General features: G+C 40.8%; 1 long non-coding RNA gene across 2 annotated transcripts; it reads right to left on the bottom strand.

Annotated features, from left to right (window-relative positions):
* Nucleotides 1-5,572: 5,572 nt before the first annotated feature.
* LOC310660506 lies at nt 5,573-25,847 on the bottom strand. 2 transcript variants are annotated; one of them, XR_014503452.1, is made up of 4 exons: nt 24,217-25,847; nt 23,605-23,707; nt 8,361-8,496; nt 5,573-7,569 (listed from the first exon to the last, which is right to left on the bottom strand). It is a non-coding gene; the product is annotated as an uncharacterized lncRNA (long non-coding RNA). The 2 variants fall into 2 exon arrangements; XR_014503453.1 differs by lacking the exon at nt 5,573-7,569 and having other exon boundaries at nt 7,581-8,496.
* Nucleotides 25,848-26,161: the final 314 nt, after the last annotated feature.

Below are 26,161 nucleotides of genomic sequence, written 5' to 3'. Positions count from 1 at the left end.
AAAATGCATCTCTGGGTTATTTGTGGGGTTTATTGTTTTTTTCAAAATATAGTCCGGGCACCCAAAAGGTCTGAGGGACAGTGGACTGGTCCCCTGCTGAAAAAGTTTGCTGACCCCTGCTTTAAAGCATGGGTAGGCAAACTAAGGCCCAGGGGCTGGATCTGGCTCAATCGCCTTCTAAATCTGGCCCACGGATGGTCCAGGAATCAGCATGTTTTTACATGAGTAGAATGTATCCTTTTATTTAAAATAAATCTCTGGGTTATTTGTGGGGCATAGGAATTTGTTCATTCCCCCCCCCCAAAAAAAAATATAGTCCAGTTCCCCACAAGGTTTGAGGGACAGTGGAAAGGCCCCCTGCTGAAAACGTTTGCTGACCCCTGCTTTAGAGCACATGATCAAATCATAACTTATAATTCAAAATGTACAAAGTTCTCTTCTTTATTCCAGACGCATATAAAGTTAGAATTGTGGCATTCCAACCCTCCACTGGTTGCTGAAAACTTCCTGCTCTGGTTTATTAATTCCCAACTCCCTATCCCCCATCTTCTTCCTCAGAACCCTAACCAATCCTCCATTCTCTTCATTTTTAAACAAAGCTCTCTTATCCAATTGTTAAAGTCTTCCTATACGCCTGTAATCACAAGCAGCTCCAGCCCACACCAGATGAGCACACCTACAAAACTGTGACATCCTATACAGGTTGCAGAAATCAGCCCGAGGTCTTGCATGTCTAACTTTGCTTTGCGCCAGGCCTCACAAAACATCTCTTTCTCTCTCTTTTGGCTTTTAGTGATTGAAGGGTTCCACCCAGTTGTCTTAATCATGACATAATCCTTGTAAATATATAAGTGCATCAATCAACGGAGCAGTAGTAAATTTTGAAGTGCAGGAGTTTATTAAGACAGCCTCCATAGCTATGCACCTAAAGGAAGTCAAAAAATGCAGGCAATTGTGTTGGCCATAATGCAACACACACTCCCCATTGACTGAAATCCATTTCAGAGTTTTCTGGAAGTAAACTCCATTGAACTCAGTAGTGCTTGCTTCTGACTACATAGGGTTAACGCAGCGAGCTTTAACAAAATACCTTCAGCTAGCTGAAATTCTTCCTTTAGCTTTTGATGAGAAATGCAAGTGATCCTGCTTAGAAGTGCTACCATTTAAAAGTAAGAGAAAAAGAATATAGTATCTATCCTCTGCTTGATTGTGTTCCTCATCCTATGACTCACTCCTCCATGCTAATCTGTCACAAACTAACCTGAATGCCTCATTATCACCTCATTCCCTTGCCAGAGCAAGAAGATCTGTCAAGTACCCTCAAGCAGATTACAGCATCAGCTCCTGCTTTGAAAAAGCCCCAGATGGGCACTCTCCTGTGTCTCCCCTCACTACACATTACCAACATCCATGCAGATCATAGCCACTTAACCTACACATAGCCATAACATCAAACGAGGATCTGATTTTGCTTTCTTTTGTTTGCTTATCACATGAAAATTTCCCATAGCACAATTATGTTTCGGTACAGCACACTCCTAAGCATATTTATTCAGAGGTAAATCCATAGTATTCAGAAGAAACTGGACGTGACATTAATTGCATGATTATTATTAACATGCATGGCTTTTGTTATGTAAATAACAACCACAGGGAAGCCTGAGCAGTCCTGGGACAAAGGGGGATGGTGAGAGGGAGTTTAACTCTTTCTCCCCCTAACACAATCTTGAAAGATGTTATTTGCATTTCAAGGAAAATCTCCACTACTGGGAGTATGGTGAGGAAAGAACCCACCCCACCCCAGTCCTGCGGGTGCTATTTACATACAAAAGCCACACATGTTAATTGCATTCACACAATTAACATCATGTCAAGTTGGGCTGTCAATGGGGCTTGTTCACAAGTAAGAGTGCATCAAACTGCAGTTCAAGCAGAAATCTGGTAGGACTCTGGGCACTAAGCATGCCACTCTTCAAAAGCTGTTGGGAAAACCAGAAACCGCATTCTGCCTCTTTACAAAAGGTAGCAGAAGAAGGGGTCAAAAGGAATGGCCTGCTATCCATGAAATTCTTAAAAAGCCACTCTGTTGCAGCCACTCCCGTGAGTCATGGACCACAGAAAAAGAATCTCTTTTCAGCAGTAGAATCACATCATTTTGCTTTTTCCAGCTTGAACTGAATACATTGTTTTAAAAGAAAAAATCACATATGAAGGAAGGATGTCAAATTGGATAAAATGATCCAGATCTGGATATACTTTTCCAATGAAACATTTCAATCTATTCACCTAGCACAAAGATATCTTCTATATTTTCAGCACTGATGTATATCTATGTTATTAAGGGATACCATTTCAGGTTTCAAAGGGGTGTGAAGACATTGCAGAGTGAAGGCAGCACTCAAAGTGTGTTCTTGGATATACTATACAATAAGATGAAAAATAAAAATTATTAAAAATTCAGCACATGTACTGTTTTGTTTTGTTTTACTCTTCATTGCTTGACAATAAGCTGCAGCTAAATAGTTGGTCTTAAGGGACCGACAAATGTGTCCTGAAATGTAGATTCCATCCTCCATTCTATGTTGTCTTTCACTTTTTATGCATAAGCCAGGAGCAGAACGCACAGTGCAAATGATTACTCAAAAGAGGCTTGCTTATTATGTGGCTGGCTTCCACCGATCCATCACCATCCACAACTCAACTACATTATTGTAAAACCTACACCTTTAAGAACTTTCCAGAATGTTCCGAAACAGGCTTGCCTCCATGAAAATCCTTACACATCGTCCCCCATTTCAGGTGTTGACAAATGCTTTAGTTCCCACATAAAACCTCAAACGGTTTTTCCAAAATAATAAATTTATATATAGTGTGAGAACATGTGAGAACATTCATAGAGTAGCCCTGTTTGCAAGAGTCGAAATGTATATTTGCAAGGAGTCTGGAGAAGCAGGCTATGAGCTGCTTTTGCATTCCTCCGGTTGTGATTGGTCCAAGCATCCATTGTACTTGAGATTCATGTGTGCCAGCTGTCAGTGAGCTTGCCAGGAGATATTATAGCAGCCAGAAGCAAAGCCCAATTTGGCACTGCACAGCTCATATGTTTTTTTCCCCCAGCCAACACTGGAGACATAAGGAGAAACTATAAGTAACTATGAAGGTGTAATATTACAGTTTTCCAAAGTTGTAAGGTTCAACATCCCAGGACAAACAAACAAACAAACAAACAAACAAACATTTGCTGAAGGATTGCATACTGGAATAGACATACATTCATAGTAGTGTATAACACATGTGGAACCCAATTCAATTTGGTTATTCCTTGGCCTTTTTAAAACGCAGCACTGAACACTACAGCTTTATGCATGCTCACCATCGAGATGAGTGTCAATTACTGTATATACATAGTCCTTAAAGGATTTATCATACTGCATACTTCCTTCTATTTGACACTGCCACACATCTTGTTTTATTTTGTGTATATCTCTTTACTCATTTGAATTCTGCCACTCTGGTTAAGGTACTTTTTATGAGTAATTCATGCTTCATAGCATTGCATTTACATTATTTTTTACCTTCTGTGACAAGGTTTTTATACACAGAAACCAAGCTCTGGCAAGAATGGCCTGTCAAGAATACTAACAGCTTGATAGCTAAATCTTTCTCTCGGGAAAATGATTCATTCAGACAATATAGTCAGGCCCCTTTGGAGAAATATGGAGCAAATGGCAAGCCAGTTTGGTCTACAACCAAGAAAGATTCTGAGCTGATGGCAGTTGTCACCCAGAAGAGACCGTGATACTACTTATAAAATAAACACACCCTCACAAAGGCATCAAATGTAACCTTTTCCACTATTGTTCCAACTACCAGCATAGGTTCATGTCTCTGATTGCTTGCAGACAAATATTTGACAAAGAATTATATGTATCTTTATAAGTGTGTACATTATATTTATTTATTCTAGTACTTTTAGGTAGCCGTTTAGGACAAAGCACTCCCAAGGTGGCTTCTGTAAAACATAAGAACACAACAACAACATATATGTGATACATCTATTTTGCGATCTCTTTACATCGTTCAAAAAACTACACACCTTTAAAACAACTGTATCATCCAAGAAGAGTAACAGCAACAATAGCAACACACCATTAAAATCAGTTTAAGCACACAAAACATTTTTAGCATAGCTTTAAGAGAAAGCAACAAAAACCTGTTGAAATACCTGTATTGTTTCTGAGCCATCTTCAAAAGTGGCCTCATAAAACCTGAATGTCCAGCAGCTAGCCTGGATGTCAGTTGTTCATGAGTAACCAAGACTAGATCTGCTCTTGCTAGGCAGGTCATAGCTGGCATACCAACCAAAGCTAGGGGGAATGACCAAGCTGTGACTTGGCCCTTCAGGGGAAGTGCAACCCTATCCAAGACCAGTTGCAAACCTCCATCCAGATTAGTCAGGTTTCCCGCCCACTCCATCTCTATCTTGTCTCAATTAAGCCTCAGCTTGTTCGCCCTCATCCATCCCCAAACCGCCTCCAGATAGCAGTTCAAGAGTTCAACAGACTCCCAGGAATGAGTGGGTGAAAACAAGAGGTAGAGATATGAGTCACCCACATATTGATGACGCTGCAGCCCAAAGACAGGATTATATATATTGTATATATACAACACAGATGTTTAAACTGGTTCTATAACTGCAGATAAATTGTAAGAGACAAAACTCTCAGCAAAACCCACAGTAGCTACAGTATCCCTGGTCCAAAATGTTCTAATTCAAAGTGAGAATATTTCTACACTGCAAGAGAAATTCATATCCAGCTTTCCTGGCCTCCAGTTGAACCCCGTGAATCAGATGATGGAACAAAACATGCCACAGCATATAGGAGCGGGGAGTGTTTCTTTGAGCTCTTCCTTTGCATTGTTTACCAACCTAAACCAAAGTCTTCAGGACCTAATTATTCCAAAGGGATATTTACTTGTTTTTCAGCAGCAAAAGCTTCGGAAGAAAAGAGGCTGCTGTTTCTCTACCCTCTTCCCACCAGAAAAAAGAAAAGAAAAGTGAGAGTCTCACAGAGGTGAAAAAACTCACTGAACGTGGACAACTGTAACAAAAATTTACTTGGCTCTGAGATATTTTCAATCAAGGTTCTTTATTGAGGGACTCTGAAGGGACTTGCAACAAAGGACTGATGCTCATACCTCAAGAGGTATTCTGTTGAGAAAGCGGTATATAGATTTTGCTTATATAAATAAATAAGCAATGCCCTTTTTCAAATGAGCAACATTATGTAGAATTCTTAATATGGCCATAATAAAGATTAGACTAGATTGTTGTCCTCTTTGGTTTATATTAAAATTGCACTGAGAGGCGTACTAATTTAATAGTCTGCATAGATAACTTTAAAAAAAAAAAATGTGCTAAGGGTATGTGCTGCAGAATAAGGGCCAGAGCTTATGGTATGTAATAAACATCATCACAGTATAATTGATTTAAGCAACCCAGGGACTTTGAGAAGAAAAATAAGATTATCTTTTAAATTATAAATAGTCCACTAATTACTTCTGGCTTTAGATTATCTTTATACAAATCTCATAAAGAGACTGTGATATTTCCCTCGTCTGCAAGAAATCAAAGTGGCCCATGCAACAATTTGCAAGGAAATTATATACTTAAGGTAGAACCAGCCGTCCTACCCAAAGGGATCTGTTAATAATTATGCAAATTCTCTCACCTCAGTATGCACATATTTGCGTAAAATATGTCTTGCTGCTATGCATATGATAACGTTTAATGCAGAACAGTTTAAGCAATATAATAAAATGGTAAAGCTTAATGATTCCGAACGTATAACTCAATGACCAAATATAATGGCTTGTATCAATGCAATAGTAAATTCCTATACCCTCTAAAGAGCTGTCAGCTTAATTTGTTTATTTCACACAGTTGATAACTTGCTTGCAATCCTGGCTAACTAGATTTCAAATGGATAGCTGCCTACAGCAATTATTTTAATAAAAGCTGAACATCTTGAGGCAGGGGAAACAATTAAGAGGGTGCTTGTTGGCTTCCCTGTATTTCAATCACTCTAAATTCCTCACTTTGTCCCACAAAAACATGCTCTTCTTCAGCAATTTTGCCCTGCTTGTGATGATGGACAACAACTAAACCAGAGCATGAAACTGTTGTTTTAATAAAGGCATTCAGGAATGTCTTCTCTTTCCCCAGTTCCACAGCATTTAGGCATGTGCCAGACCATTAGCGCACTTAGCTCAGTGTCGTCTACCCTGATTGGCAATGCCTCTCAAAGATTTCACACAGGAGTCTTCCCCAACTCTGCCCAGAGATGTCAGAGGTTGAATCTGGGACCCTGCACTTGCAATGGATGTGCTCTGTCACCGAGCCCATCCCTTCCTCTTTTGTCTGCTGTTGCAAGGAACATAGCAGTCAGAATGACAGAGAAGTGCAAAAGAAGAATGAGTGAAAATGCAAGGGGTATACAGTAAAATGTACGCAGGATTAGCAGAGTGCCACCTGGAATAGAACCAGGAATTCTCACTGCTCCTTGCAGTTGCCCCATGTGGAGAGCCACTAGATCTGTGGTTAGTGCAGTATTCTCAGGATCCAAACTGAGCTGACCTTTGGACTTTCCTAGACAAGGTTTCCTGGGCTGAGCAACGCCAAGCAATACATTCCAGCTTGATCCAGCCAAAGCGAAGAATGTGCTTTGGATTTCAATGAGTACGGTATGGACCATTCTTCAACTCTCGCCTCTTGAAATCAGTTAAAAGGGCTTAACTTAGTCTGAATTGTAAATTTAGTATTCTCCTGCACATATAGTGTTATCTTGGGGAACACAACCAAGTTATCTCAGTGACAAGGAGGACTGCATAAAGGTAAGCAGGTGTTTGCTTGGGGTGTCATACGCACAAGTGCAACTTGCAATTAGACCCTTGTAGGTGATGCCTACAGAACAGTGAGGCTTTTTCCTCAATAACCAGTGCCTGGGAGTGGGGAATGACAGGGGGTGTTAAGAGGACAGGCCTCGATACACTACGTGGCCAGCCCTTCATCCCGTAAGCTAGGATGAAATAAGTGTTGCAAGTGTTGCAGTAAGATTCAACTGCCGGTCTACTTGGCTTCTGCACATGTGCACCATCTGGTCCATTGTCTCCGGCAGCCAAGCTTCTCTTGGGCCAGCTCTGACAGCCCCATTGCAAAGCTGCTGAAAGTGGGTTGACCAGGGTGGTGGTCAATGTGGACTGAACTACAAGGGTTGGTTGTGGTGAAACACAACTCCCAAGCCCAGCTCAGCTAGCAATAAATTCAGTCCACATTTTCACCTCACCAGCTTGAACTGTGAACAAGCCCTCAACCACCATTTTAGCTTAGACAGCAGGAAACATCGCTCCCCAGGAGTCATCAGTTCAGCTTCAAACTCCAAAGCAAAAATGTGGCTAGTAAGCACTCGCTGTGGTTTCATGCAGCATTGTATTGAAGAGCCTTAAATCTGTCTCGTATGCAGCTTTTGGACTTTAGAGCAGATCTAAAGCAGCTAGATTCAGGAAGACCTGGGAACATAACAACATGCAAAGCCTTGTACATTTTAGGGTTAAAAAACTGAACCAATTTCTGTAGGATCTCTTTTCAGTAAATTATTCAGCACCATTTAAAACTGCTCAACTGCCAGATTGTACAATCCCCAATGTAACTTTTTGTTAGAAAACAAATGTTTAAAGACAAGCTTGGCTGCAGAAAGTGCTAATGAACTTGCATCTGGTTGGGAGAGGCGTAGCAGCAGGAGCAGAGGGCAGAGGAGATAACGAAACCCTTAACAAGGGAGGCATCAAGTCATAAAAACAGCAACACTTATAAATGACTTCTTTGTTAGCCACAGTGCTGCAGCCCCATCATCTGCGTAGCTAGAGCAAAATGTTGCTGAGAAGGTTGTAATCAGGCTGTTACAGACTGTTTTCACAGCTCTTCATAGGACTAAAACAGCAACTGGAGAATCAGACTCTGGCATCAGATCTTAGTCTAAAAATTTACAAACACCCGATGCAACTGTGATGTGAAATAACAAGTACCTGCATGTGTGAGGATGAAGAAACAATTTATGGATAACATCCCTGCCACTGTCCTAAGTTCTGAGACTTTCACACTGTTCTACCCTATGTATTCTCATTAGCCATCCCATTCCCCAGACAGTGGTATGGGGTGGGGGAGAGAGGCTTGAAGCTTATGCTGCCCCCTCACCCCACAAACAGATTTCCTCATTATTTCCAGAGGGACAGCTATCTTTGTCTCTTGCAGCAAAAGCGGAAGAGCCTTGTGGCATCTTAAAGAGGAGCAAATTGATTACCTCACACATTTTTCTGGATCGCTTTATCAGATGCATGGTTCTGTCCTCAGTTGCAGGTATTTGTACCTGTGGTGTGTGTGCATATCTATATGTAGGGGAGGAGGTTGTAAGCAGAGAGGTCAGAAGGAGATGAAAGCTGGAAAAATAAGGACAGTGATAATTACCATACCTTAGTAACAGTAGCTATTTACAAAAAGAACGACCACAAAAAAACATTTTACAATAGAGACATCCTGGAATTGTAAGCCAATTGACACATGTAGTGTGATAAAAATCCATTGCGGAGATTCAATCTGCAGCTGATGGTGCTGAACCTCTTGATGTATTGTAATTCAGCAGCTTCCCTGCTGCTGTCTCCCTTTGAAGATCTTTTGTTCAAAGAGGGCCATCTTAAGATTAGTTACAGAGTGTGTGCTGGCAGGCTGAAATGTTTCCCCACTGGCTTTCCATTTCTGAAGACACATTTGTTGCCTCTTCCTTCTGGATATCTGCATTTTACAAAAACAGGCCAAAGGGCATTGTTGGCAAATAATTGTTTACACGTCATCCTTAGATGCTGTGGAGGACATTATCAGGTCCTGTAATAGTGCTGTCAGGGCAGCTTTCTGGGCAGAGCTGGCATCTGGGTCCATAACTCTCTTGAGTGCCATGTTGTCGCTGGTAAATAGCAGGTTTAGGTTGAGAGGCTGTTTGCTGGTAAGTTTTACCCTGTTTGGATTTTTAATTGGATTTTTAAAATGGTTTGTGCTGTGTATTTTCCACCTTGGATAAAGGGCAGGTAAGAAAAATTATGAATGGATGAATGAATGAATGAATGAATGAATGAATGCAGGTCTGGCATCCAAGGCCTGTTAAAAGGAAATGTCATTGTCCAGGACGGACTGTAAATCATTGATGGTACAGATGAGTGGTCTTAACCGTTGACCGTAAATTACAAGTGGTGGTCATTTTCTCTTCTAGGTCTGTTCTGTAGAAGATTGTTCCTGGGTACCAATCTGACCTTGCTGGCCTGTTTTTTCACTTTGTTTGGTGGGCACTGTAGATTTCATCACAGGTAATTTATAACACAGTTGTCACAATCTAATGATAAGGAGTTCACATGAAGCATGTATACCGAGAGTTAGAACCATAAAATGTGTACAGTCTTTTGTTTACTGTGTGCCATACTGTTAAAATTCTTTCTGGGAAAAATACTACTCTTTTATGATTTGTTTGTTGCTAAATTAAATTTTATTCTGAAAAGTCATGCAAGTTGAAACTTTTTTCTAGTGCATATATTGTAATCCCTTACACACAGCTTGCTCTTTAATTAAACAATTAAAAACAATTTTGAACGCAGAAGCAAAACTGAATCCAATATAGGCACAGACTGAGATAAAGATCTCCACTTAAAAGGCTTTTTGGAAAACGACGGTCTTCAATTGGCGCTGAAAAGACAATAGAGATGGTGCCCGTCTGATATGTAACTATGTAAAAAGGTAAAGGGACCCCTGACCATGAGGTCCAGTCACGGACAACTCTGGGGTTACAGCGCTCATCTCGCTTTACTGGCTGATGGAGCCGGCATTTGTCCGCAGACAGCTTCCAGGTCATGTGGCCAGCATGACTAAGCTGCTTCTGGCGAACCAGAGCAGTTCATGGAAACGCCGTTGACCTTCCTGCCGGGAAGCACACTTTTTGGCGTGCTTTCAAACTGCTAGGTTGGTAGGAGCAGGGACTGAACAACAGGAGCTCACCCTGTCACAGGGAATCAAACCACCGACCTTCTGATCGGCAAGCCCAAGAGGCTTAGTGGCTTAGACCACAGCGCCACCCGCATCCCTAGACTAACTAGAATAACTAGAGGGAGCTCCAAAGGGAAGGTGCCGCTACACTAAAGGCTCAATTCCAATATCTTGCAGAACAGACCTCTTGATGAAATTATATGTGCATGAGGCCCTCTCCTATAGAGAACAGTGATGGTATCCTTTGATAATCCATGGCACATCCTATATCCTCAAACTACAGATTGATGCCATCTTTGCTAGCTAAAATTATGCCATGTTTAAGAGACTCTCTAACATCTCTCTCTAACCTCTTTCCAAGCTCTTACTCTTGCAAAAATGTTATGAAAAGAAATATTTATTATTTTGAACAAACGAATACTGAGTTATGTTTAAATCTAGGGAAGGAAACATAGCCATCTAAATATAATATGTTATGCAAAATGATGGCAAAGCCACAAATATTCAAAACTTGGACCTTGAATCTTTTTGCTTCCTTAAAAAGAAAATGCTTCAGAGCTGAAGGAGATAAATTGGCACATGTTTTTGAGCAAGACTGCAGGGAATACTAATAACAAAACATGTAATTAATAGGACTACTATAAATTAAGTTATCCGCCATCAGATGTCTTAGCAAAAACACAGGCATAAAAACAATACACCTCAGCCACATTTTAAAATGACTGAGCTCTAATGTACGCAGCCTGCTACATCTGTTATTTTTGTGCCATGTTCCAATCCGTACTGGTGATAAAAGACTGTACAAGACGTAGTAAATTACTGTCTTTTTGATAGGAAACACAGATCCAAAATACCAGTCTGCCAAGGAACAAAAGCTCTATAGAATCTAAGGAACTATTTTGTAAGCACTTCAACCATATGCAGATAAAGTACCTGAACAAAAATGATGGGAACACATCAAACTCTAGGACAGAGAGCTTGTGGAATTTAAGTTGTTCGAGATCACTTATGTAAGGGGCAGCCTTTATTCCAAAAGCAGGGGTGGGAAACCTATGGTCCTCCAAATGTTGCTGAACTTCCACCACCTCCAGACAGCATGTCCAGTAGAAATTATGGGAGTTATAATTCAACTCCACATCTGGAAGACCCCAGATTCCTCCCTAGTCATGCTTTATTCAAAGGAGCTGCCTTCATTCCAGAGCACTGCAATCCCATGATCAATGTTGCTTGTTTCGAATGCTACAATATTAAAGTGCCCTTCATTTCTGAACTGCTTAGTTAGCAGAACTCAGGTATTCATAGAAGTGACACTTCCATTACAGGCTGAATGATAGAACCGTCCCTCAGAATATATATACAGTGGTACTTCGGGTTAAGTACTTAATTCGTTCCAGAGGTCCGTTCTTAACCTGAAACTGTTCTTAACCTGAACCACTTTAGCTAATGGGGCTTCCCGCTGCTGCTGGGCCGCCGGAGCACAATTTCTGTTCTCATCCTGAAGCAAAGTTCTTAACCCAAGGTACTATTTCTGGGTTAGCAGAGTCTGTAACCTGACGCATCTGTAACCCAAGGTACCACTGCAATGTGGTCCTAAGGAAGGCCTTCAACCCAGTTGGCATAACTATCTAATCCTTCAATTAACTATCTCAGCTGTCTTGTTGGATACCACAAATACTAATACAATATAGAAAGGAAAAGGAATGTAAGTCCACCAACAGAAACTGGATTAGAGAGCATGTTGATTTTTGAAACTCGTATACAGTGGTACCTCAGGTTAAGTACTTAATTCGTTCCAGAGGTCCGTTCTTAACCTGAAACTGTTCTTAACCTGAAGCACCACTTTAGCTAATGGGGCCTCCTGCTGCTGCCGTGCCGCCGGAGAACAATTTCTGTTCTCATCCTGAAGCAAAGTTCTTAACCCGAGGTAATATTTCTGGGTTAGCGGAGTCTGTAACCTGAAGCGTATGTAACCTGAAGCGTATGTAACCCGAGGTACCACTGTTTGTACAAAATGCAATTATAGACAACTGCAAACTTGTTTAATTTTTACATATAACTTTTATGGAAAGAGAAAAAGAAGGTACACAAAGGTTTTGGAGACCACATCTTCTGAGGTCCATTAATTGAAGTCTGGGATAGGTACAAAAACCTAGTAGAACCTAAGATACCACACTGGTTATCACCTCTAGAAGTTATGAGTGTAAGGAAAATCAATATGAGAAGTGATTGGGCAACGTATGGTCAATTATTGGAGAAGGAAGGAGGAAAATGGAAAGTGAAACCATACGAGCAGGTTAAAAAGTATGTTTATGATTGGTTGCATTACTATCAGGTCAACGAAATGTTTAGGAAAGACCTGAAAGAATGGGGATATGCTGAGAAAGAGTCAACTTTCCAACCTGAGATAGTAGATAAGGAGGCTAAAAACTTGTCGAAAATGTACAAATTGTTATTAGAATGGAACTTAAAAGATGAAGAGGTAAAATCGGTAATGATACATTGGGCCAGGGATTTTGGGTATAACATACAGTTTGAAGACTGGGAAAAGTTATGGAAGGAGAACTTAAAATTTACAGCATGTATGACATTGAAAGAGAATGTGATGAAAATGTTTTATAGATGGTACATTACACCGGTAAAACTGGCCAAAATGTATAAAACATGTAATAAGTGTTGGAAATGTAATGAGAAAGAAGGATCATTTTATCATATGTGGTGGGAATGCAAGAAAGTGAAAGACTTCTGGGAGTTGATATATAACAAGTTGAAGAGGATTTTGAAATATACTTTTACAAAGAAGCCAGAAGTCTTTCTGTTAGGTATTATAGGAAAGGAGATTAAGAGAAAAGATAGTAAGTTTCTCCAATACGCAGTGACGGCAGCGAGGATGTTACTGGCACAAAAATGGAAACAACAGGAAATACCGACAATAGAAGAGTGGAGGCTTAAGTTGCTAGAGTACGCAGAATTGGATAAGATGACTGGAAAAATTAGATACATAAGAGACCAAAAGTTTACAGAAAACTGGGGGAAATTCGTTAATTATCTGGAGAAATTAAGTGATGGTCAAATAACGCTAGAAGGTTTTAAAAGAGCACTGTGATATACGCGAGAGACATTGTTAAAAGGAATGATAGAGAAAAGATATAACCAATGACAATGGGAAAAAAGGAAATGCGGAAACTAATAGTGACTATGAAAGATTTATGGAACAGCTGAAGGAAGTCGAAAACTAAAGACCTGGAAATGAGAATGCGAAACAGGAAAATAATATATGTGTTGTTTTGTTTTGTTTTGTTTTGTTTTGTTGTAAATTAATAAAAATTATTTCAAAAAATAAATAAATTTACATATAACAACTCACAGCCTGTGGTCTAATAACTTGGCAGGTTTCTCCCACAGAGACGGACTGTTTGCTCCCTGCCCACACTTCACAGTTGGATTACTGGCTGCCTCTGAATCTTCCCACCACCTCCACTCTCCAAAGACAAAAACAAGAGCTGCTAAGAGGAAACAGATCCACTGAGTCTCCATTGACCGTTTACTCAAATTTCCCTTCCATTGCCTGAGTTTGAACTCAGCCTTGTCTCAGCCTGGCTGAGATTTTAGATCCTGCTCCCTTACATTAAGAGCTTCTCAACAGGAACCCTACTGGATCAGGCTTAGGGTCCTTCTAATTAAGCATCCTATTTCTAACAGAAAGCAGCCTGATACCTGTAGGAAGCGTTCAAGCGGGTATGAAGGCAACATCCCTCCCTATTTTATTTCCTGGTGCTTAACGATAGACTACGTCTGAATACGAAGGTTCTGTTTAGCAATCAGAATTAATAGCCACCAATAGACAAATGGCCCCATTTGGTGCAGAACTGTCATTTCAAGATGTATATACTGGTTACTTAGAATTTGTTTCTATGAATACTTGAGTGGTTGTCTGTTTCCTCTGTTTCCCACTTCTGTACAGTGGTACCTCGGGTTACATACGCTTCAGGTTACAGACTCCCCTAACCCAGAAATAGTGCTTCAGGTTAAGAACTTTGCTTCAGGATGAGAACAGAAATCGTGCTCCGGCGGCACGGCAGCAGCAGGAGGCCCCATTAGCTAAAGTGGTGCTTCAGGTTAAGAACAGTTTCAGGTTAAGTACGGACCTCCGGAACGAATTAGATACTTAACCCGAGGTACCACTGTACTTTTGAGAAAAACTGGCAAAGCCACTTTTGGAAAGTGCTACATAAGTGTTCAGTTTCATGGCTCCTGCAGATGTAAAGAAGAAACCTAGGCCTTAATCCCTTCACATTGCTGTGAGAAAATGTCTAAAACAGGAGGTTAAACAGAATCAGTTTATAGGAAGCGTTTATGCATGCTGTTCGAGAAAATGCACTTGTTGCCTCCTGATTCTTTTTAAGGTAAAGCTTATTCTTTTTTAAAAAATGTCAGTACAGTGGTACCTTGGTTCTCAAACCGCTTAGTTATCAAACAAATCAGCTCGTGTTCCTGTTTGCGAACGTTTTTCAGAAGCTGAACATCCGACACAGCTTCCGCTTGAGTGCAAGAAGCTCCTGCAGCCAAACAGAAACCACACCTTGGTTTTCAAACGCACCTTGGATTCCCAGAATGGATTAGATTCGAGAACCAAGATACCACTGTACACTGCTTGCATTGTGTAATTAGTAAAACCTACTTGAAACTTGTATTGAACAGATCTACTTAAAGTGTTCATTGTAATTTGATGTTTTTAATGATATTTTTAGGGATATCTTTGTGAATTTTGTTCTTATATGTTGTATTCTACCTTGTTGTAGTCCACATTTTAAATGAAAGTGTGGATTATACATTCATAAATTTTTTAAAAAACACCAACTGTTTTGCTTTAAAAATAAAAACCTTTCTAGCATATGATTGGCAAAACTGCCAATATTTGTTGACTTTCTTAACTATAATAATTCCAGGTCATGCTTATTTTCTGGCCTGACTCGCTCTCACTCTTCACTACAGACCATTTAAAGCACATTCAATGCAAATGTAAAGTAAATAGCTTCCCCCAAAGAATCCTGGGAACTGGAATTTGCTAAGGGTGCTGAGACTTTAGCTCTATGAGGGGTAAGCTACTATTCCTAGGATTCTTTTGGGAAAGCCATGTGCTTTAAATGTGCAATGGATGTGTTGTAAATCTGTGGTGTCAATCTACACGAAGTCCCTTTGCTGAGACAGAACTGAATCTTATAAGAACTCATTTTATCTCTTCATTCAGGTGCATGGGCGTAGCCGGGGGCAGGCTTTATGTTGGAGGGGGCAGAACTGAGCTATCTGTGATGCGCTTGGTCAGTTATTTAAGTATTTTTATTAACTTACTTGATTTTGGGGGGACAGTTGCCCCCCTGCCCCCCTTTGGCTACACCCAGGTTTGTGTGGCTGTGGGTATTCATGGCTGAAGATAGATAACAGCACATCCGTCACACTGAATGTTCATATTGATTTTTAACTGCAGTTTTATCACTTCTTTTATTCGTTACTTTGAATTCTATGGAATTGCAATTGTTACAACGGTCAGAGCAATCATTAAGTGGTCTACCCAGACCCTCAGCAATTTTCAAATTGTCCATGGGGGGAAACATCTGGGAGCAATTGAACTATGTGGTTAACTTTATGACAGTTACTTTAAATACAAATGTTTACAATATTTGGTTACTGTCATTTTAAATGGTACATCAAATACAAAAGAGGGCTGCTGCAAGTAAGAGGATAGTTATGTGACTTTCAGTTCCTTTCCCTTAAAATAGAGGAGGGGGACTTTTTTCGGCTCCATGGGCCAGATCCTTATTAAGATCAGTTTCCTTTCCTTCTTGTTTTTCAATCTAAAAATGTTTCTGTGCCTGAAAAACTGACTTAATAAAAATAATCTATACAAAAGAGAACCCAAAAAATCATTTTTCATGTGATCATAAATAAAAGGGCAGAAATCTGTTGTGTGGTTTTTCTTTGATTACTGACGGAATTCTGTAACACAGTGGACATGAATGGGTATGTATGTGTGTGTGTATGTATAAATAATAGCTTGTAGACCACCTCCCAGTCACAGCTGCTTGGAACACTCCCTTGACTATTTCCCAACATTCCACACTAACAATTATTATTATTTATGTTGAAATACTGCATGACGTATTTTGCTCCCACCCGCATCCTCACATTTTTCCTAACATGAAGAACCAAAGGAAGAATGGGGCAAAGGCAATAGATGAAAATCCAGCAAGTTACCCACAATGGAATCCAACTGAAAGCAACAGAAAGAGGACTAAGTTGTTCTGACTGAGTTCAGTATCTTTTATTTCATTGGCATTTAGTCATGACTAACTTTTACTGGATTGTGCCCAGGGAAGAGGAAAATCAGTTAAAAGGAGATGACAGACTAAGAGCCAAGAAGATCAATCATAGGACAGAAATCCCAGGTGATCCCATAAAGGACATCTTTCTCCTTAATATTAGTTTCCTAGTTTCCGTAGATATTTTTTTATGACTGGAAACAGTAAAGTTCATAGCTTTTCAATGCAGTAAGGAAATGTGAACTCTTTTCCAGATGCCAGAAGTAATTTATTGTAAAATAAATAAGCAAACGTGTCCATGAAGTGACAGACACATCAAATTTATAACATACCATCATCTGCTCTCTGAAAATGGAAAACTAATTTATGCCTTTTTGTCACTTGCTACACTCTTCTTTACTTTCTTAACTTCTGGTGAAGTAAGGTCTTGCCAACATCTGTAGAGGAAGCAGATTTAAACCATTCTCTCCCTGCTTGTGAAAACCAATGCCAGAGACGGCTTAAGTACTTTCATACGGTACATGTCCACTGTGTGTGTCTTGGGCCCGTGCAAGTAAATAAAGCAAAGTGTAAAATCATGATTTATGTCTTTCTTAAATCTGTATCTTTGCTTTGTTGCAAAGCAGCCAGATTTGTTCTCTGGGAGTTTGGTGGTTGTTCCTTCTGAATGTGCAAAATGACAAAGATAAGTGTAGGGAGCTGTGATATGCTGAACATTTTGCGAAATTTGATTGTTACTACAAATATTTCTGTTTCATAGGATGCTAAAATATTTACACTCCAAAAACCTACCTTCCACTCCTGCAAATGTTTGCATTTGTCTCTTGGTGTACAGATGCAGTGGTGCAATTTTGTCCTACTTAGAATAATAGAACTGTAGGGACCACGAGGGCCACCTAGTCTAACCCCCTGCAATACAGAAATATTTTTGCCCAACAAGGGGCTCAAACCCATGACCCTAAAATTAAGAGTCTCATGCTACCGCGGTGGCTTTGAAACAGTTTCTTCACTATAGGATCCCAGCCAATGAGGGATCATATAGTAAACATCTTGATGTTATTGTACCCTGTGGCTAGTCAAATTTGCCTATATGAACAGTTTAAGTATTTGTTTCATTTTAATGGATTTTTATTGCATATTGTATGTTATCCTTGCAAATTGCTTCGGGACTTCTTTTGTGCACAGCAATACATAAACTGACTAAATCTAATCCAATCTAATCTATATGTCACTTTCACTGAGAGTAAACAAAGTGTCCCATTGCCCTCACTCTAAATGTGGGAGAAGATGGAACATTTCCTCATTTCCAAGGCTGATGCTTCCTCCCTTGTCACATTGCACTAGTGTTTTCATTGATCTTCAGCGCTATGCCCCAGTCCACCTCTAGCTGTGTGTAGCGGAAATATAATATAGAGAAAACTGCATAATCAGATGCACAACTGAATGAATATACAGCCATACCTCGGGTTGAATGCGCTTCAGGTTGAGCGCATTACTTCTGGGTTTCGCCGCTTGTGCATGTGCAGACGCTCAAAAATGACGTCATGCGCATGCTCAGAAGGGGCAAAACGCGACCCGCGCACACGCAGATGCGCCATTGCGTCTTACGTTCCATTCAGGATGTAAACGGGGCTCCGGAACGGATCCCGTTCGCATCCCGAGGTACTACTGTACCTAGATAAGAATGTGTGATTAGGCTAAAGTGAAGAAGCAGTTTCCCATTTGTCTTAGCAGCAGGGACACATTTTCCCAAACATCAGACTCCTTGCAAACAAACAAACAAAGCTGCCCAGGAGGACTCCCCTGCTGTGAGTACCTGCAGGTCCTGTCCCTGCCACTCACCACCTGGCCCAGGGTGGGGCCTGCCTGACAGGCCTCATAAGGACAGCTGCCACTGCTGCTGTTGCCGCCCAGGAGAACTCAGAACAGCGCAGAGTTCTTTTAAAAATGTTTTTAAAATTTCTTTTTTACCTTTTTTAATTCTTTTTGGTAAAATACAATAGTCTATTAAACATTAAAAGCTTCCCTAAACAGGGCTGCCTTCAGATGTCTTCTAAGAGTCTGGTAGTTGTTTTTCTCTTTGACATCTGATGGGAGGGCGTTCCACAGGGCAGGTGCCACTACCAAGAAGGCCCTCTACTTGGTTCCCTGTAACTTGGCTTCTCGCAGCGAGGGAACCACCAGAAGGTCCCCGGCACTGGACCTCAGTGTCCGGGCAGAACAATGGGGGTGGAGATGCCCCTTCAGGTATACTGGACCAAGGCCGTTTAGGGCTTTAAAGGTCTGCACCAACACTTTACTAGCCTAGCTGCCGCATTCTGGATTAGTTGTAGTTTCCGGGTCACCTTCAAAGGTAGCCCCACATAGAGCGCATTGCAGTAGTCCAAGCGAGAGATAACTAGAGCATGCACCACTCTATGGAGACAGTCTGTGGGCAGAATAATGTTGGGGAAGAAGAAAAAGGAGAGGAAGTGGTAAAGTTATATTCTTATACTTAGTGTTTATGTGGGGGTTTTTATGTCAGCATTATTTGGGTAGGTTCTTTTTCTGTTTGTTCATTTTGTTTCCTCAATGGTGAAAGTGGTTGGGTGGGGACCCCAGGGCATGGTTGGTTGTGTTTAGTTGGCTGCAGTGAGATTTGTTTGCGTGGTGTGGGGAATTGTTGGGTCAAGTTAGCCAGATTGTTTGTATGCTGTCGGTGGGTTCTTATTGTCCTGTTGGGCTGCATACATGATAAAGGTGAGCCATACTGGGGTAAAGGTATCCTCCTCTATTTGTCCCACTGTCACTTTCAGTCTATTGGCTAGCTTTTCTAGTAAGGCTGTTTCCCATACGATTTGGTACCATTGTTTCATGTCCACTCCTGACAGGTCTCTCTCAAGTGTCTGGGAATTGCAGGTGATCAGAATGCTGTTGCACTCAGGTTCTATTTGCAGGCTCCCTATCTGGTTGGCCACTGTGATAATAGGCTGCTGGACTAAATGGGTCATTGGCTTGATCCAGCAGGGCTCATCTTTCCTTACAAGAAGCACTGGGCAAGGTGACTACAGCCACCACAACCTTTATTCCCTTCAATGCTTCTGGGCCCTGTTCCTAAAGTACATAACATCAGGGCTCAGTAGAATTAGTGGGGGTTACTACAACTGCCTCATCTTGCACTTTTTTCTGCACCAGGCTGAGTACTGGGCGGCCAGAACTCCCCGCCCACCCCATTTCCTGATAAGCTCTCTTTGGTGAGGATTACAATAATATTACTGAGGGCCCCCCCTCAAAATTGATATTAAAGGTAAAGGTAAAGATACCCCTGCCCGTACGGGCCAGTCTTGACAGACTCTAGGGTTGTGCGCCCATCTTATTCAAGAGGCCGGGGGCCAGCGCTGTCCGAAGACACTTCCGGGTCACGTGGCCAGTGTGACATCGCTGCTCTGGCGAGCCAGAGCCGCACACGGAAACGACCTTTACCTTCCCGCTAGTAAGTGGTCCCTATTTATCTACTTGCACCCGAGAGTGCTTTCGAACTGCTAGGTTGGCAGGCACTGGGACCGAACAACGGGAGCGCACCCCGCCACGGGGATTCGAACCGCCGACCTTTTGATCGGCAAGGCCTAGGCTGAGGCTTTAACCCACAGCGCCACCCACGTCCCGAAAATTGATATTAGCACTGAGTAAATATATGTCAGTTCCTTTAGTACTAAGATGCAACTCAGATTCAAGAATAACAAGGCCAACAGAAACACTAACAATAGCTAATACCAACATACACCTTAAATGCACTCTGAATATTTTAAAACTCAAGTAGGTAGATGCATCTGTTTCAGAAATTCCCACTTATACAGAAGTGAAAAGGTGTGAAAAACTAAAAGGATGATATAACACTCATCTCTCACATGTTATTGAAATTAAAATGGACCACATCTAAAACAAAGAATAGCCCTACAAGCTTTATGCTCGGATAATGTAATTCAGCCATAGTCTTATAAGCAAAAGTAAATAAAATTAAATGACGTGTTCCCTCAGTTTGTTTGGGAAGCGTGTTGTCAAATTATGCACAGCACATATAAAACGTATTACAGTGGCAATTAGAACGTATATCAAAGCTTACTTGAAGAAAATGGGCGATCTCTATGTTTACTTCAGTTAGATTAGATCCAAGGTGAAGATAGCCATCTTTCTATTAGCCTCCCCTCTGTATGAAGAGAGGGGAGGAAATGTGTATCCAGTTTTTCTGTTTGTCTTACTCTCTGTACACTGACCAATCCACAACATTACAATTCCTGGCCAATTTCTGGCTCATTACTGGCCTCAGTAAGCAGAAGCAGCTGTGATACTTATAGTTTTGTGATCCTTCACCTCATGGGAAACGTAACATAGCAAGCCATTTAGCTGATCTCCACTGCATTTGGACAAGCAAAACAATACAATCAAAGTGGAAAGATTCAGAGAGTTGAAACACTTTCAAAAGCGAGTTGTATTTGTTTTCTCAAAAGGAAAAATAAACTTGGGCTCAGTGGTTACAGGCTGGAGAAGTAGCTGGTGTCAGTCAAATATGTATTATCTAACCAGTTAGATAATTACAAGTACAAGCTAGTGACTCCAAAAGAATTAGGATTGCATAAATCTTGATAATCTTCTAAGGCTAATCCCATCACAGCTTCACTCACTTCTCCCTGACCTATCCAGAGCTCCTTCTGCCTGCCTGCACCACTTATACAAATCTTTCTTATCAACTGTGATAAACAGAACCTCCATGTGCAGATGCAGTATACCCCTGAAAACCAGTTTCTGGTTTAACAAGGAAATACTATGGCTCTCATGCCCTACTTGTAAGCACTCTAGTATTTGGCTGGAAACAGAATGCTGAACTAGACATAGATATACAATCTGCTCAAAGCCAGAAACTGAGTTCAAGGCAGAAATGTGGTGTGAAAGCCAGTTCCACCAAACCACTCATTCAATCTCACATCTCCTGCTGCAAAATCCATTTTACTGATGCTAGGGTGGCGCTGTGGTGTAAACTGAGTCTTGGGCTTGCCGATTGGAAGGTCGGGGGTTCAAATCCCCACAACGGGGTGAGCTCCCATTGTTCAGTCCCAGCTCCTGCCAACCTTGCATATAAAGATGAGTATTTGGGGGAGGGGAGAGCAAGCTGAAAATAACTGTGAACAGGTGCCTCTCCCATTTGCTCTAAGAAACAAGGAGGAGACTTATTCTACGGATCCACTACCACTTGTGGGAAACAATTCAGATTACTTTTGGTATCTTCACTTGTAATTAGCAATTTACATTGTTTGTGCTTTAATTTACTTACTATTTTTATCCTATCCCAAGCGCAAGAATTAGGAGATATTAGAATATAAAAAGTTCATTTTCTCCAAAGTTCACAATGCACTTTGGGTTTCATTCAAGAGGGTTTTCCCATTTTTTTCATCCTGACCAGTACAATCCATTTTGATGTCTTCTTCTCTGATATACCATAGGCCAGGTGTGAGACACCTTTGGCCCTCCCGATGTTGCTGAACTACAACTCCCATCAGACACAGTAAGCATGGCCAATAGCCAGAGAGCTATTGTCTGGAAAACCATAGGCTCCCCACACCTGGCATATACAATTAATAACACAAATTCCTGCCATCTACTCATTACTATTCCCCACGGTTTAAGATACACCACATTCTACCAACCAGCTTAAATCTGCCCCCACATGCATATCACTTAACATCCCACGCAGGGGTCCCCAAACAGCATTGTGTGGTAACTTGTAACATAACAGCAAGTATGGAAGAAGGATGTGGTAAAGGAAATAAATCAACTTTCTCAGACTTGATGACAAGAAACATCTAGGCCTTTAGAAGTTTGTCTTTTTATATGCTTCTTCACAGATTAGATCTGTCTTTTTTCTCAGGTTTCTTTTGTTCCAAAACCATTGTCCTCAGCCCTCAACCATGCATAATCTGCCTGACTTCCTCTGAAACACAGCATCATATAGGATGATACGCAACTGGAATCAACTATTCTTTACAACAACATAGACAAATATAAGTACTGTATTTTAATCAAGAGCTTTGATCATATACTTCAAGTTACAAAAATATAAGCAAAAATAGCTAAAGACAATCCGTTCCTCTGAGGATTTTTGTATTTCCGTCTTCCTTCTGCTCAGAGAGGGGAGAACTTTTAATTCCTGTACTTGATTAAGGGATAGCTAATAGTCTGAAGACAAATTATCCAGTTATACTTAAAAGGTAAGGGTCCCAAGTATGGAGAAGGTTCTACTTTTTGCCCCACTATTTTACTGATTTCTTGACACTAAATACTGATTTATTTTGTACGCCAGAATTTTGGTGAAGCCATCAAAACATGTTATTCATTCCACCCACTTCATCCTTAATATATTTTATCTTTATTCTTTACGATGCTGCTTACTTTGTATAATACTTGAAAACGGTGAAGCTTACTGATTTCACATTGTTATTCAAGGGTAACTCTCCCTCCCCATTGTGGTTCCACTTAAATAATACTTGATTGTGAAACTGCTTTCTGGCAAAGGAGAGGAGGAGCAGCAGAAGATGCTTGAAAAGAAAACTGAGAAAGATTACTATGATGTTGAACAGCGCTTGTCACGTTTGCATTTTTGGATAATTAATGTTTTTGACTAATTTCATGAACAAGTATAATCTCGTATTTCAGTGCTTCTGAACAAATTACGAAGTCAAACACAACATTTCTGTACACCTTTACATTATTTAAATCCCCTATGCTTTGCTTAAAGATTCTTTCTCCCAGTGGAAATTAAATACTAATTACTTTTGGTGAGGAATATTTTTTTATATATAGAAGGTATAGAATCTTCTGTTTATTTATATTTATAGCCATGTATTAAAAAATGTTCTCCAATGCTCTGCTGTTAGCAGTGACACTTATTGAGTAAAGTGATGTTTAAAAAAATCAAAATATACTTCAAACATATCACAGTAAAAATAAACTTGTAATACACTTGTCTCCCAACAAGGATCACCTCCAAACCCATCCCCATTCCCGCTATTATATACTGTAATTCTGAAGGTTCTGCTTCAGTATGCTGTGCTGACTTTATAATAGCCTGTTCAACAGTGTTTTTGAAAACAGAGTATTATTTTGGTTAGAAATAGACTAGGAAAGCATCACTGTACTGTTGTATTAATAACAGTTCAAAATTAAGCTTACCAGCTGCAGCACATGATATGGCAGCCTCTAAAGCACTTTAGTGTGTGTTGGGGGGAGTGCAAGGAACACATCTTTCCCATGCTAGTTAAATCTTCTGGAATCCCTGAGAAAAAAAGAGCTGAATCAGGAAGAATGGCCATTCTAGTTCCAGACAAGATTAAAATTTGCATGTATTTAAAATAATTATGACACCCATAGAATTCAACACAATAACAAACAATATAATCTTAATATTTTGCAAACTTCCATGCACAACAGCCTAGGCTATAAAAAAAAATCCAAACAGATGGCAAACTGAAGTTGAGACACAAGAGGTTTGCCCAGTGCCATCCAGCAAGTCTCAAATGCCCACACCTAACAGTCTGTCCTCTTGTCCATGTTGCCTTTGTCTTGCATCTGGGGCTTTCAGCCACCTGCTTAATTTTGGTTGGGGCTTCTGAAAACTGACTCTGTCTAGTTTTATTCTGTCATTCAACTGTATATCCATTCAGTCAAAGGTTCTGTAGTCTAATTCAGACATTATATTTTGTCATCAGGAAGTAACTAACAATCATCTTTTCCATCACTGATTTTCCATGCAGCTGCACATGTGTGGAACAAATTTGTTCTTACCTCTTGCAAATATGAAGAGATGGCCTGCATAGAAAGAGTTCATCTCAAGGTAAGTGGACTGACTTTCCATTCTGCCCAATTATTCTTCACTGCTTTTCTTTCAACTGCTTTCCCAATATTGGGGTCAGGGGTCAGCACTGTGGCACAGCTACCTTCAAGCGTGATATTCAAGAAGGCCCACTTGGGATGTTGGGGGCTTTGCTGGCTGAGTAAGGGTTCTGCTCTCTGCCAGGCACAACACCATCACTTATCCTACTCTGACTCAAAAGCATACCCTCCAACATTTTTCTGATGAAAATAGGGATGTCCTATTCCATGATGATGATTTTATTATTGATACCCCAACCATGTGACTGAGTTGCCCCAGCCACTCTGGGTGGCTTCCAACATATATAAAAACATAATAAAATATTAATCATTAAAAAACTTCTGTATACAAGACTGCCTTCAGATGTCTTTAAAAAATTTAATTGTTACTTATCTTCTTGGATCGGGGAAGGGGGTTGCATAACTCCATACCCTCCAACATTTCTCCAATGAAAATAGGACGTCCTAAGGAAAAGCGGGACTTTCTGGGATCAAATCAGAAACCGGGACAGCTTCTGTAAATCCAGGACTATCCTTAGAAAATAAAGACACTTGAAGCATCTGCAATATGCAGGGTGGTACAAAGGCACCGCTCAGAGAGAGGGGCCTCTGCTCATTTCCTTACTCTCTTTCTCTAGGGTGGCACAATCCCTATTTTTTATTATTTATTTAACAACATGTCTATACCGCTTGATTGTGGGAGGGAAACCTCAAAATGGTTTACACTACAGTACCAGAAAACGAAAGTGATAGGCAAGTGAGCACAATCTGTGCTTGTGCAAGGTGTAGCCACCTCATCTTCTCATGTTCTCACTTGCGTACTCTCTGGGTGGTGCACTGGTGGAGATATAGGGCCCAACCCTCCCTATTGTGCCACCCACAAAGAAAGAGAGAGGGTGAGAGAGCAGAACAGGTAGATAGATGATCCTGCAGCAGCAAAAGCTTCTGCTTGCTCACACTGCTTGCACCAGAGAGTCTGGACAAGCTGATAGAGCCTCTCTGCGTGTGTATTTACACAGGCAAGAAATCAGAAGCAACAACTGTCATTGCTTGCCACCGTTACTTGCCCAACCAGCCTTGGCATGCTACTAAGTAAGGGTGAAGACAATTATTCAGGGGCATCAACTGTTCCCACAAGGATCAGCCTCTTCATCCTTCTCTGTCTTGTCTGTGTCCTCATTAAAGGCAGCACTGCAAGTGAAACTGAACCAAATCTCCACACCACTTCTTGCCCACTTGCCCTTGATCTCTGGGCTGCATACTGGGGAGGAAGGGGCAAAAAAATGGCTGCAAGGAGCAAACGCTGCTCTTCCTCTGCCTAATGATCCTCTGCTCTCTGGGCAGAGTTATCGAGCGAGCAGAAATTGCCACCGCTGCCTATACTTGGTTGTCTCTTTCCTGGCAGCACAGCATGGAGGACCCTCACTGTTTCACCCAAAGAGCGCTAAAGCATCCCAAGGGCTGGCCCGATACATTTTGACACCTGAGGCAGACCTGAAAACGGCTTCTCCCTCAGCCGCCAGGGAAGATCTACATCCGTGGTTCCCAACCACACACGCCATAAGAGGGCAATTTGATTTTTAAGGGGGGCAATTCAAGAATGGCTTCTTAACACTGATTTATTTATTTATTTGCATTTTTTATGGTTCTACTTATCTTGAGGTGAGATCAAATTGTATTTTAAATTTGTTAGGTACCTTAATTGTATAGTCATTAAAATGACCAAAGTGTTACAGAAAAAGCTTCTGTTAAAATCATTTTATATTTGTGCATTTCAGTTCCCTGTTCCATGTTTTGAAGCTTTATTTGCTATTTTTCATATTCTTTTTATTATTTCTTAGTGATTTCTTCCTCGGTA

Source organism: Podarcis tiliguerta (assembly GCF_965153285.1).
Source record: "Podarcis tiliguerta genome assembly, chromosome: 12".
NCBI classification, from domain to species: Eukaryota; Metazoa; Chordata; class Lepidosauria; order Squamata; family Lacertidae; genus Podarcis; species Podarcis tiliguerta.
This window is presented reverse-complemented; position numbering and strand designations above follow the sequence as displayed.